Source organism: Balaenoptera physalus (genome assembly GCF_965194825.1).
Source record: "Balaenoptera physalus genome assembly, chromosome: 4".
In the NCBI taxonomy this organism is placed as follows: Eukaryota; Metazoa; Chordata; class Mammalia; order Artiodactyla; family Balaenopteridae; genus Balaenoptera; species Balaenoptera physalus.
This window is the reverse complement of record NC_138891.1, coordinates 138,126,856-138,139,910: the sequence shown is the minus strand read 5'-3', so window position 1 is coordinate 138,139,910 and position 13,055 is coordinate 138,126,856. Positions and strand designations below refer to the sequence as shown.

The following is a 13,055-nucleotide window of genomic DNA, read 5'->3' as shown; positions in this document are numbered from 1 at the left end:
TCCAATACTTGTTTTGTCCTAGACAGGGACGGAAGCGTTCTCATATCAACCACATTACGAAGAGCAAGGAACTCCAGTCCATCCGAGTGCGTTTGGAATATCGTTTCTGAATCATTGGAATTTCCCAGGGACTTGGGCAGGAGAGGGGGATAGAATCGGGAGAGAAACTCATGACGCCACTTTATCCCTTGCCCTGAGGATAACCCAATTCCAGAGCGCTGGATTTTATTTGCGACTTGCTTCTTTCTCGCTTCCCCAGAAGGTGCTCTGGGCACGTCTCCATCGCCCCAGGCTGGCTCGAGATCAAGCCTGGAGTCGGGACACCCCTCCTTTCAGAATAACAGAGCCCCTTCCTTGGAGGCCACTCCCCCTTGACAAATAAAACCAGGGCATGGAGATCATTACGACGCACATTATTAGGCAAAATTGGATTAATTAACCTCGTCTGGCCTCTCAGCTTGGGAGACAGAAAAAAACCGAGGTCTAGTTCAAATGCAGCATTTTGAAAATGTCAGCCATGACTCGCTGATAAATATTTATAAATATATATGCCACATATCAACAGGGTGGCCAGTGTATTTTTACATGTAAGTACACAAAGGCACTCTGTTGTTAACATGCATTCAAAGCAGCAGCCTTGAAAGGGCCATTATAGCTTGCACTATGAATGTTTATTAAGAATAATATGCAAAACGGGGCTCCATCTGAATGGGCCCATTGATTGGGTATCAGAGAGGCCAGAGCTGGGATGGCGGATCGTCAGGAATGATAATAATGTCCCTAATAGAACTTGCCCCAGCCCGAGGGAGTGGTGTGATGTGTCAGCGGCCCTGGCCACTTCTGGTTGTGGGTGTTTGTTCTGGAAACATTGACTTAAGGCTCAAGCGGGTCCTTAAACCACGGCGCTCAGGCCTTGAGTCATGGAGCCATGTGAAGGATTTTCCCTCTTGAATTGAGTTCCAAGTAGTAATTGGAGTTTTTGATGTGCATCCCAACCAAATCCCTTCCTCCTCCCCATGCTCTGAGTAGGAAACACTTCCTGCGGATTTTTCCACGTCGGTCCCTTTCCAGCCTCTCTCCTGCTTTTTTTAGTCAAGCCCCTTTCAGCTTAATGCCCTCTGGGCATCCCAGGATCCCTTCCGTGTTTTAGCGGACTCTTCATTTATTCAGCCAATATTTACTGAGTGCTTACTCTGTGCCCGGCCTGGACCAAATGCTGGGGCTGCAGTGAGGGATAAGAGAGACACGGTCCCTACCCATCCTCCTGGGAGGAGACATGAAAAAATCAAGTTGACAAAGAACAAGGATGACTTCAGAGAGGGATGTGGCATTTTAAATCAAGCAGGGTCACGTTAGGGAGGGTTTCAACCGGGGTGAGGGGGACTGTTTGAGGATGGAAAGTCCAGGAAGCATCTCCAGGAGTGGCAGGTGGGTTGAGAACTGACTGGCAGGAAGGACCCGGCTTCCCACAGCCTCATGAACACCTGAGGCCAGAAGAGCCTTCCCAGGCAGAAGGAAGAGCAAGGGCAGAAGGCCGATGTGGTATGAATATGGCGTGTTCAAGGGTCAAAAATGCAGAAAGGTTAGTGAGACAAAAGCCAGATAGCAATGGGCAGTTGGCCAGAGCACTAGAGGATGCCCACCTTGGACTTTAGTTTTGGGAAACTGAAAATGGCTCTTGTAACATGGTCTCCTCTCAATCTGTAGTTGCTCACACCTCCATCGCTAAGAGCACTTGGGGAAGCCAGGAGGTATTTGTCAGGTTGTTGATCCAAAATTGTCCTTGTTGATTGGTTTATTTAGAAACATCCTGGGGAAAAAACCGTAGTCCGCAGATTTGGGGTATTTTCCCCTACTCTGTATTTGGGTTTGAGCTTGACTCCGTCTGCCATGACATTTTTCATCACAGAGCTTGAAGATCCCTCTTTTTAATTTTTTTTTCAACATCTTTATTGGAGTATAATTGCTTTACATTGTTGTGTTAGTTTCTGCTGTATAACAGAGTGAATCAGCTATACGTATACTTATATCCGCATATCCCATCCCTCTAGGTGGTCACAAAGCTCCAAGCTGATCTCCCTGTGCTATGCGGCTGCTTCCCACTGGCTATTGAAGATCCCTCTTTATTTGATCCCGGTTCACCTGGAGGCCTCCAAGGTAACTTATTTCCCCTCAGGTGCTCCTTGGCTCACTTATCGCTCAGCATGGTTGAAAGATAAAATTTAAAGACTCAACTTTATTTATTATGCCAAGAATAGTTGACATCACGATCAATACATCCGGACAGAAGCTATTAACATTTTAATGAGTTACTCAGTAATATTCCAAAGATGTGTCACAAGTCATGGCCCCTTTGATTAAGGATGTACTTCAGAAACTACTGTAAATATATATAAGAAAGGCTCAGAACGAGGAAGTGTCACCCATCAGTCCTGGGAAGAATAGTAAGGACTCATGAATAAAGAAGCTCACAAGGTGACTGTCCCAGGATTACACGGTTTACTGTAAGAGCAATAACCTTTTCAAATGCCATTGGTCTCCATTAGATGACACACAAAGATGTCTGCCTTTGTCAGCTGTCAGGTGTATGTGTGTTGGCGGGGGCGGAGGGGAGGTGCAATGTGGTGATACTGAGGGTCAGGTAGAGAAGAAATGTCTGCACATCTTTCTTTTAGATTCAGATCTGGGACATCAAATAAGGGAGGGATAAAGCTTTGGAGGGGAAAACAAACCTAGGAAAGGGGATAGTTACTGGAAAAGAGAAGCCTGGGCAGCTCTGAGGAGGGGGGAGGGGATGACAGAGGCCAGCAGAAGGGTGTGTGCACAGATGGTTCCAGTCTGGTGTGCTGAATGCTTTGGTATGAAGACTCTTTCGAGTACCCTCTCCCCTCATTCACCCAATTCCCTAAAATTCCTTGGACAGGTACTCTTGAGGTCTCCCTTGATCTGACTGGGCTCTAGACTGCTGGCTTTATACTACTGCTGGTGGGTAGTGGAATCCGATTCTGACACTGGCCTCTCCCTGGGACTGTGGTCTCAGGAAGGCAAACTTATTGATAGTTCTGTGTTTGTGCTAAGAGGAAGAGGCCCCCTCATGTGTGAACTTGGGGTGAAGGCATACCACAAGACGCAGTTTACCTTCTGGTACAGACACGGACCCCAGGGTTTGCTCTTGTGCTAGACTTGGGCTTGGGGGAGGGGTGGGAGACTAGGAGAAATGAGAGGGCGTTTCTGATATTCATCACCCTGTGACCTTTCCAGTGATGAACCATGTGACTCCTGAACCAGACCATGGGAACTTGTGAGCTTCAGCAACTTCAATCTAGAGCAGGGAAAAGAAGTTGATAAGTGGGGGTAAGGTAGGGATGAGGGTGAGCCAGGAAAAGCATCCAAAAGCTTTAATGACTTTAAGTCATCCTTGTTCTTCGTCAACCTGATTTTTTTGTGTGTCCTCCTAGATGCAGGAGGTAGAGGTACGATGGGGAAGGACTGAAATAAATTAGCCAGAGTGCTGTGTTCTCACAGCATGGTGTCTGTGAACACCAAGGAAATTTAAATCAAAAGAGATCCAACATTTTCTATCCACTTTGCCATTTTGCTTTAATTTCTCTTTACTGAAAACAGGCAGACTTTGAAGTCTGAATGACCTGAGTTCAATCCCAGCACGCCTGTTTATTAGCTGTGAATTTACTTCTCTGGATCACACAGGTTCAGCATTTGTCAAGCGTGACCGATAATACTGCTGCTACCTTACAGAATTATAATGAACATCCAATGAAATAATGTGTATAAGCACTTACTACAGTCTGGTGCATGGTGAATAAATGCTGCCTAGGGTGGCAATCTGTATTGTTGCTAATGACAGTGATATTGGGCTGTTCTTATCTCTTAGTTGATGAGGGCCAACTCATAAGCCAAATAGGAAAGGAAAAGATGGGTGGCACCTGTAATGTTTTCCATATTATCTTTCAAATAGTTGGAGAACAATTGGGCTGGTAGGCAACCTAACCATGGCTCTTCACTTCTTCTGAGATGACAGGTCGTTGGTGAATTTCTCTATTATTCAGAATTTTGACAATTGTCCTACTGAGTGTCTATGATGCACTTCTGGTTTTGGCAACATGGTGGACCAAGCTGATATGGAACAGATCTGGATACAAATGCCTGTAAAAGCTGGATAACTCAATCAATTAAAAAGTTATAGGTGAAAGAAAGGGGGAAATCCCAGTGCTAGAAACACAGAGGAAACTAGAAGCCAGAGGAAATGGAGCCATCTGTCATGCAACTGGAGCTTCCGGGGTGGGGTCTCACCACAATTAAGTCTTAGCACTTGGTTTTAACACCCACTGAAGGGCAGGGGACCTGCGTCTCAGACCCCCTGCAGTAAGACCCTCCAAAGGCAACAGCACCCTCTGTGAATGGAGGACCCAGAAGCCAAGAGGTTTTTTTTTTTCACATCCAAGGTTCTAAGTGGGGAAAAAAAAGTTATTCTTTTTGTGGCCGCGCCATGCAGCATGCGGGATCTTAGTCTCCCGATCAGGGATCGAACCCACGCCCCCTGCAGTGGAAGGGAGGAGTCTTAACCACTGGACTGCCAGGGAAGTCCCTGGTGAGTGATTCTTAATCTGAGAACGTACCTAAAATTGGTTCCACAAACCAGGCCACAAAGAATCCCCTCAGAAGAAATCCCAGGTGAAGACAAGCTCCTAAGAACTCTGGGACACGAGAGGAACCATCGTGAGCGTGGGCTGGCAGCAGAGTCAGCAAGAAGGGCCCATTGTGTGCCAACCGTTGTACCAGCAGCTGGGGCTCATGCAAGTTGTGCAGGGCGCACAGACGGTTCTGGAACCTGGAGGCTGGACCTGAAGTAATGGCCCATCACAGACCACCCTGTAGATGTTTCTGAATTTTCTTTCTGACCAGAAAAGATGATAGTCATATATAGCTCTTTCAAGATACAAACTTTATAAGGGGGTGCTGAAGCCCCCCCAGAAAGTTTACCAGTGTAGAGAACATCTGTGGCTTTAGTCTACCCAGCATTCTTTCTCCCTTCCTCCTGGTAAAAGCCAGCCCCTTGTCTGGGTTCTGGGTAGACTGCCAATCACATACCCTCCTCCTAGGCACAGCTGTGGACACATGATGCCTGCTTGGTCAATCCTAGTATCCCACCCCTGGCCACAGTGAGTAACCCAGACATGGGCATGTGACTCAGGCCAGGACATCTGAGTGTGCTTTCCTGAGGTTTTATGCGTGGATGCTGGGAAGAGTGACTCTCTGTCCTTTTGGTTTGCTCAGATGCAATAGCATAGGGCTGGAGCTGCCTATGGCTTCTCCCCACCCCTCTACCACCCCACCCACCCCAGCCACATACAAAGAGCCCACCTACAGTGATAATAGTGAGAACTGACATTTATGGAACAATTACTATGTGCCAGGTGCTGTTCTGAGTGCTTTAAAAGAATAACTCAATTAATCTTCACATCAGTCTTATGAGATAGTTTATTATCCCCATTTTGCAGATGGAGAAACTGAGGCACAGAGAGTTTAAGTAAATTGTCCTAAGGACACATAACTATAGGTTATGAAATCTGGACTTGAACCTCAATAGTCTGGCTTTAGCGACTTGTGCCTTAAAAATGCATAGATAGAAGCAGGACCGTGAGAAAGACAGATGTATGGGTGGGTGGATGGGTGGACGGATGGATGGCTGGATCAGTAGTTAACCAAGTAGATAGATGGGAGATCTGGTGATACATGTGGGTTTCTGGACTCTCTGAAGCTAGCTCTAGTCTAGGATTCCCAGTTTTTCATGCAGTTATGTTTCCTTTTTTGTATGACTTAGCTTGAGTTGTTGCAGATCACTTTGTTTGATTTATTTTTTGTGCATCCAACACACTTTTCCACTGCCCTTCTGGTTGCAGCATATACTTTGCCTTTGGGAACCATCCCCTATTCCCTGCAGTTTCTGATGGAGCTGTCAATCAAGCTGCCTCACCCTCTCCTGGCCACATGGGTGGAGCACATGACCCAGACCTTACCAATCAGAGTACCCGGTCCCCTGGCCACAGTGATTGGTTCAGGGATGGGCATGTGCCAGAAGCTGGGTCCATTGGTGTCCCTTGGGAATTTTATTCAGCAGAGAATGGGGGAGAAGATCTCTGCTGGACTTGCTGTGCCAGGAGGATGGGCAGTGGGGCTGCTGGGTGGCTCCAGGTTAGGGGCTGTTCTGTTTCCCACAGCTGACTTCTCCACTGGGATGTCCCACCACCCCCTCATGCTCAGCTTATTCCAACCTCAGCTCACCAGCTCCTCCCCAAACCTGCCTTCTCTCACCATTTGGGGGGATGGAAGTCTGGGCTTGGAACACAGAAGATGAATCCACCCAGTTTTAGGTACTGTTCCTAGAACTTGGGACCCCTTAACTCAGGATGAAGATCGCATATCTAGAGTTTCTTGTATATCAACCTTCCTACCACCCGCACTGCCTCACCAGCATCAGAGGCCTAGACCTGTACAATCCCAAGGGCCCCCGTGCTTAGAAGGGCCGGTGCTTGCTTTAAAGCTCTTCTAGCGCCATCTTGAAATTCTCAACGATTTTTAAAAAAATATTTATTTTTAAATTTTATTTATTTATTTGGCTGCGTTGGGTCTTAGTTGCGGTGCATAAGCTTCTCTCTAGTTGTGGCGCATGGACTCTAGAGCGCACGGGCTTAGTTGCCCCGCAGCATGTGGGATCTCAGTTCCCTGACCAGGGATCACACCCGCATCCCCTGTGGTGGAAGGCGGATTCTTAACCACTGGACCACCGGGGAAGTCCCTCAACATTTTTTTTAATAAGGGTCCCTGCATTTTCATTTTGCACTGGGCCCTGCAAATTACGTAGCCTCTCTCCCCATTCAAAATTTCTCCTGTTCCTGGAGGGAAAGCAGCAGAAAGGGCTTCTCTTGACTTTCTCTCCCTTTGGCTGACTTGCCTGAGTCTTCTGGCACAGGTGCTATCAGCCAGACAGGAGTAGAGGAAGGGGAGGGGAAGGAATCAAGAGCCCAGAATTAGTCCCAAACTGGGTAAGTCAGCTTTGGAATAATTGATGGTAGACGAGGGTGGTGGTCCCTCATCGGATACAGGGGTGGGAGCCATGAGCTTCTTTGGCATGAGTTAGGGCAGGAGCCCCGGGACACCAGTGAGACAAGGCAAGGTCCCCAGGCAGGACCTGTGATTAGCTCCTCAAATGCCATCAGCCCCCAGCCTGCATGGGAAATGACTCCAGCCTCAGAGGACTGGCCTTGGTACTTGAGGTTCACCCTGGAAATGGCAGAAACAAAAAACCTGACTGATAAAAATAACTCTCAGCCAATAGTTTGTTTCTACAAAATTGCAATTAAGCAGCCACTGGCACTTCCAAATAAACATGGTACCAATCTCCATCTCTGTGAGGTTTTATTTAATGCTTTGTGACATCTGACACCCCATGTCACTCGTCAAGCACCAAAACAAGAAACTCATGTCACCCAACCCCTAACGCAGATGTGGAAAGCAATCGGCAAAGTCTGTCATTACGACCACATGCTACTAAAGAGACATCAGTGCATTGGGACCACAGGCTGGGCGGGAACTCCCCAAAATATATGTTCTTCCCTAAAAACCCCCATTTCTGGGTTGATGTTTCTCCTAGAGAGGAGAGAGCCACATGTTCTGGAATTGTGCTCCTTTTTCCCCTCGAGCAAATTATTCTTATCAAGACTTGTCAGTGTATAACTCCATTGCAGATACACCAGATCTCAGCCCCTACACCAGATGTTACTCCTCTTTTTAAAAAAAAAAATATTATCAAAATCCAAGAATGTGTCTTGTGTATATAATGGAAGGAGTTTCATTATTAAGACACATGTACAACTTACAGAAGACATCCAGGTGACATCAAAAGGTTAAAATCATAGCCTCTTTTCAGGTTGCCAGTAACGCGTGTGTGTATGTTTCTTGAGGCAAAATGCACATAACATAAAATTAACCATTTTAAAATGAAAAACTCAGTGGCATTTAGCACACTCACAGTGTTGTGCAACCACACCCGTATCTAGTTCCAAAACAGTTTCCTTACCCCAAAAGGAAACCGATTTAGCAGTTGCATCCCATTTCTGCTCTCTCCCCAACTCCCCCAATCCGTTTTCTGTCTCTATAGATTTGCCTGTTCTGGATATTTCATATAAATGCCATCATACCATATGTGGTCTTTTGCATCTGGCTTCTTTGACTCAGCATAATATCTTCAAGGTTCATGGGCACGGAAGCGGGTACCAGCGTGCACCATTCCTTTCCAAGGCTGGGTAATATTCCACTGTATGTTCACTGAGCATGTGGGGTTTATTTTTTAAGAAGTCACTTTGAGTCTTTTCCCTTGGTTATCTGTGACCAGGTAAGTCTTGTTGCCACTGGCTTAAGCCCGATTTTATGCACATGGCAAAAAGTGGCTCCCTGGCAGAGAAGTGATGCAATGGCACTGTGAAATTCCCTTCCACCTCCTCCCTGGAACCGCAACAGGGCAGAGTAAGATCGCCAAGAAACGTCTGCAGCGGCACACAAAGGGCATGTCAGGAACAAGCGAAAAACTGTGCTCCGGTGGGGCTTGGGCTGCAGGTGTTTGGAACCTGCATCCACTGCTGGAAATGGAGTTTTGACCCCTCAAAGTTAAGCAAATAGTAAACAGAGAAATAAATTTGAGGCTGGGGTCTTGGCAGGTTAGGGAAAAGGTAATTCAGTTAGTGTTCTTGGGGTGGGGTCCTAAACAAAACGATTTGGGGAACTCTCGCTGGTGTGGCATTACGTAAATGGAGTCTCTCATATCTACGATGGAATATTACTCAGCCAGTAAAAAGAATGAAATGATGCCATTTGCAGCAATGTGGATGGACCTGGAGATTATCATACTAAGTGAAGTAAGTCAGAAAGAGAAAGACAAATACCATATGATATCTCTTATATGCAGAATCTAAAAGCAACGATACAAATGAACTTATTTATAAAACAGAAACAGACTCACAGACTTAGAGAATGAAATTATGGTTACCGGGGGGAAGGATGACGGGGAGGGATAGATTGGGAGTTTGGGATTGACATGTACACACTGCTATATTTAAAATAGATAACCAACAAGGAAATACTGTATAGCACAGGGAACTCTGCTCAATATTCTCTTATAATCTAAATGGGAAAAGAATTTGAAAAAGAATAGATACATGTATATGTATAACTGAATCACTTGGCTGTACACCTGAAACTAATACAACATTGTTTTCTTGTTCTGTTTTGTTTTTTTAATTTCTGAACGTATCAGTGGCCCTTTCTTTTTTTTTTTTTAACGTCTTTATTGGAGTATAATTGCTTTACAATGGTGTGTTAGTTTCTGCTGTATAACAAAGTGAATCAGCTATACATATATATATATCCTCATATCTCCTCCCTCTTGCGTCTGCCTCCACCCTCCCTATCCCACCCCTCTTGGTGGTCACAAAGCACCGAGCTGATCTCCCTGTGCTATGCGGCTGCTTCCCACTAGCTATCTATTTTACATTTGGTAGTGTATATATGTCCATGCCACTCTCTCACTTCGTCCCAGCTTACCCTTCCCCCTCCCCATGTCCTCAAGTCCATTCTCTACGTCTGCATCTTTATTCCTGTCCTGCGCCTAGGTTCTTCAGAACCTTTTTTTTTTTTTTTTTTTAGATTCCATATATATGTGTTAGCATACGGTATTTGTTTTTCTCTTTCTGACTTACTTCACTCTGTATGACAGACTCTAGATCCATCCACCTCACTACAAATAACTCAACTTCGTTTCTTTTTATAGCTAATATTCCATTGTATATATGTGCCACATCTTCTTTATCCACTCATCTGTCGATGGACACTTAGGTTGCTTCCATAACACAACATTGTTAATCAACTATACTCCAATATAAAATAAAAATTTTTTTTAAATGGAGTCTCTCTCATTGGAAAGGAAGGTCCCTCACTTTGGGCTACTTGTAAGGCTGTTCTTAAACCTGTCTTGCTGTGACAATGCAGGATTTCCCTCAACTTTTCAATGTCCTGCTCAGAATTTCCTGCAGGACCCTCCTCCTCCCAGGCACCCTCACTCCTGTGCTCTGTAAATGCTCTCAGATAATACCCACGCCTGGACCCCTTCCAATCAGATAAAGTCGGAAAGTTGAGGCTTCTCTATCCTCTCAGATTTGATGGAATGGCCACCAAAGTCTCTTTAGTGTTTTTTCTTTTTTTTGACCAAGAAGCATAAATGCGCGTTTGAGATGAAGATAGATGATTCTTGAGTGAAACGGGATTTTATACATGGGGGTGTTTGTTTATGGGTTTGAAACATTGAGAAACAATACTGTACCGACTCTCAAGAGGAAAAGGAGTTGTTCTCTCTCCCTGATGAAGTGTTTGGGATGATTGTTGGGGAAATCAGTGATGGAGGTTTGTTTTTTAGTGGTTCCTACTGGGCATGTCAAGAGCTAATTCTCTCATGCGTGTTCCCTCCTTTTCTCTCTTGTTCTCACACATATGCAATTTAAAACCTTGATTGAGTTTTTCTCTGTGACCAGGACTCTGAAGCTATCAAAACCCCCCAAATAAATCTGATTTCCACCTGCCTCCTGTCGGGAGGGCAGGGCTGTGTTTGCTCGGCACCTAACACAGGGGCTGGCACACAGTAGGTGCTTAGTAAATGCTGGCAGAAGGAGTGAATGTGACTTCCTCCTTGGCTGTATCAGTGTTTTCCTGGTTCTGGCAGGATGGGGGGTTTGCTGTAAGCCCTTCACGTCGGCTCGCGCGTGGGGATGGCGGGAGGTGAGCATTGTCAGCCTGACTAGCCGGAGCAGGGAAGGGACATCCTGATGGGATGAATTCAGCAGCCTCGCTGGGGCACGAGGAGCCCCACGTTGCCCTCTGGGACCCCTGACAGGCCCTTCCCTGTAAGGGCAACAGTGAGCCAATCAGGGGTGTCCTGTGACAAGCCCCACTCTCTGCAGTGCCACAGCCAAAGTGGAAAAGAAACGTAGCTCGTCCCAGAGTGACAAATGACGCTCCTGATGGGGATGCCGTGGGTGCCCCACAGACTGAGTTCCCGCCAGCCGTTGACGTGTTTCGTGAGGAGCAGAGCGGGAAAGGCAGACCCCGGGGTCTGTGGCTGGGCCTACTGACTCAGCAAACCCTGGTTATGCCCCACCCAGCACTTTGGTTATGCTGGTTATGTGGAGAATGCATCTCTTCATTGTTTACATCGTGTGGAATTTGGCCTTCATTCTTCACTTATTGAACGATTGTTTTGTGAGTACCCATTATGTGCCCGGAATTGCATGTACTGTAGCAGGCGGAGAGACTATTAAACAATAAACGTGGTAAGTAAGTAACGGAAATAGTAGGTGAGTGTAAATAGGGCGGTCAGGGCAGGTCTTACGGAGAAGGTGACGTTCAAGTCCAAAGCATCATAATTAATTCCCTCTGTGAAGTCTAATGAAGTAAACCTTTCTGAAATGCATGATTCGAGCTCTTTCCAGCAAAGGTTCCTTTAAATAAGTGGTTCTCAGGTGCAGGCGGTTTGCCCCTCCCTCCCAGGGACATTTGGCAATATACGGAGATATTTTTGATCATCACAACTGAAGGGGTTGCTACTGGCATCTAGTGGGTAGAGGCCAGACAAGGCCCAGGACAGTCCGCCCACGACAAAGAATTGGGCCCAAAGTGTGACGAGCGCTGAGGTTGAGAAGCCTGGTCTAGACAGGCAGACTGGCTTTCGTAGCCACTGAGAAACCAAGGTGGATCCATCTGCACTTTCTTTGGCTGCAGGGTGGACCACGCAGCACTCGGCAGAGCAGATGGAAACGCCTGGTGCACTCGAATCCTGCAGCCCCGGCACATCCTGCCGAGATGGGGGTAATAAAGAGAAAGATGATGATTTGCACTAACTGGTGTAACCTACCACCAAACCTCAAGGGAAAGAAAGTGAAACACTCCCCGAGAAACTCTGTTTATGGTGCAGGAAGGGTTTAGTGACTTGAGCGCTCAGATTACCATTTGGATATCAGTTTCATCATCATCAACCTCCAATTTCCTGTTTTACTTATCTTAGAATTACTTTTTTTCTTTTTTTTTTTTTTTATGTTTGCACAGTCCATATGGCTTTGGCTTCAAGTTGATTAGATATGGAACTGGTTTATAATGGATTAGAATGCAGGATTTGTTTGCTTTGTAATATTTTAAGAAAGAAATGAAAGAAGCTATAATGACGGAGAGCGATATTGTATATTTACAGTCTTATTCTTTTTTCATTACTGGAAAAGACAACTTATTTAGGAATGTGGATTATGGCTCTTGGTCACTTTTTAATTTGTGTTTCACTTTAGGGTTTTCCTGAGTTACAAATCCCTGCAGATTTGTGAGGCTTAAGAGGTACACTTGTACATTTATTTTTCCTTTTAGCCTTTTTCTTTTTTTCCCCCCTGGGGTTGTTTTTTTCTTTCCCCCTCCATTTATATGTTTTCCTATAAGCCAATCCGTGTGCCACTTTTTCCTGCACGGCCTGTACAGTTGGAAACATTATTTGAATCAGCCCTGTGAAACCGATGGCCCCAGCTGTTAAACACTGATGCACAGTACATTCACTCAGCATCCGGACATCCTAGTTCAGCTCATATTTTGGTAAATATATATTTTCTTGATCATTTCAAACTACCATGAAAAGCCACATCCTGCCGTCTGTTAGATGCTTAGAGCAGTGTGATATGCCACCAACGGCTCTGTAAGCTGCAGAGGAAGGTTGCACGGGCTGGATCCGTGGCCAGGAGACCATCAGGGCGGTCTCCACACACCCTAGTGACCCAGAGGATGGGCTGATTTTGGGACCAGGACTAAGAGCTTAGATTCTTGGGGTTTTCTGGGTCTCAAGGTTAGAGGTCTTTGGCAGATTTCAACATAACCAACCTTTAGGATCCTTTTTTTTTTTTTTTAATTTATTTATTAATTTGTTTTTTTAATTTTTGGCTGTATTGGGTCTTTGT

General features: G+C 45.7%; 1 long non-coding RNA gene across 1 annotated transcript in view; it reads left to right on the top strand.

The window, feature by feature from the left end:
- The window catches only part of LOC309659295, a 55,466-nt gene that overhangs the window by 5,912 nt on the left and 36,499 nt on the right, over positions 1-13,055 (top strand). Inside the window, exon 2 of the long non-coding RNA XR_014262721.1 lies at positions 2,052-4,867. This is a non-coding gene — a long non-coding RNA (uncharacterized lncRNA). The remainder of the gene's footprint in view (positions 1-2,051; positions 4,868-13,055) is intronic.